This window comes from Nematolebias whitei, chromosome 18 (assembly GCF_014905685.2).
Source record: "Nematolebias whitei isolate Nwh7 chromosome 18, NemWhi1, whole genome shotgun sequence".
In the NCBI taxonomy this organism is placed as follows: Eukaryota; Metazoa; Chordata; class Actinopteri; order Cyprinodontiformes; family Rivulidae; genus Nematolebias; species Nematolebias whitei.
Genome location: NC_056515.1, coordinates 9,325,435 through 9,326,642, shown reverse-complemented (window position 1 = coordinate 9,326,642; position 1,208 = coordinate 9,325,435).

Sequence of the window (1,208 nt, the reverse complement as noted above, 5' to 3'; positions counted from 1 at the left end):
GGAACGTAGATCGATCGGTAAATTGAGAGCTTCGCCTTTTGACTCAGCTCTCTCTTCACCACGACAGACCTGTACAGCGCCCGCTTCACTGCAGATGCTACACCTATCCGCCTATCGATCTCACGCTTCATTTTTCCCTCATTCGTGAACAAGACCCCAAGATACTTGAATTCCTCCACTTGGGGTAGGACCTCCTCCCTGACCCGGAGAGGGCACTCTACCCTTTTCCGGCTCAAGACCATGGCCTCGGATTTGGAGGAACTGATCTTCATCCCGGCCGCATCGCATTCGGCTGCGAACCGCTCCAGCGAAAGCTGTAGATCACAATCTGATGAAGCCAATAAGACCACATCATCTGCAAAAAGCAGAGAAGCAATCCTAAGGCCACCAAAACGGATCCCCTCAACACCTTGGCTGCACCTAGAAATTCTGTCCATAAAAGTTATGAACAGAATCGGTGACAAAGGGCAACCTTGGCGGAGTCCAACTCTCACCGGGAACAAGCCCGACTTACTGCCGGCGATGCGGACCAGGCTATGACACCGATCATACAGGGACCTAACAGCCCGTATCAAAGGGCCCGGTACCCCATACTCCCAGAGTACCCCCCACAGGGCCCCCCACAGGGCCCCCCACAGGGCCCCCCGAGGGACGCGGTCGAACGCCTTCTCCAAGTCCACCAAGCACAGGTAGACTGGTTGGGCAAACTCCCACGCACCCTCCAGGACCCTGCTGAGAGTGTAGAGCTGGTCCAGTGTTCCACGGCCAGGACGAAAACCGCACTGTTCCTCCTGAATCCGAGGTTCGACTATCCGACGGAACCTCCTCTCCAGAACCCCCGAATAGACCTTACCAGGGAGGCTTAAGAGCGTGATTCCCCTGTAGTTGGAACACACTCTTCGGTCCCCCTTTTTGAATAGGGGGACCACCACCCCGGTCTGCCAATCCAGGGGAACTTCCCCCGATATTGCAGAGTCGCGTAAGCCAACACAACCCTACAACATCCAGAGCCTTAAGGAACTCCGGGCGAATCTCATCCACCCATGGGGCCCTGCCACCGAGGAGCTTTTTAACCACCTCGGTGACCTCAGCACCAGAGATTGGAGGGCCCGACCCAGAGTCCTCAGGCTCCGCTTCCTCAGTGGAAGACGTGCCGGTGGGATTGAGGAGGTCTTCAAAGTATTCCGCCCACCGACCCACAACATCCC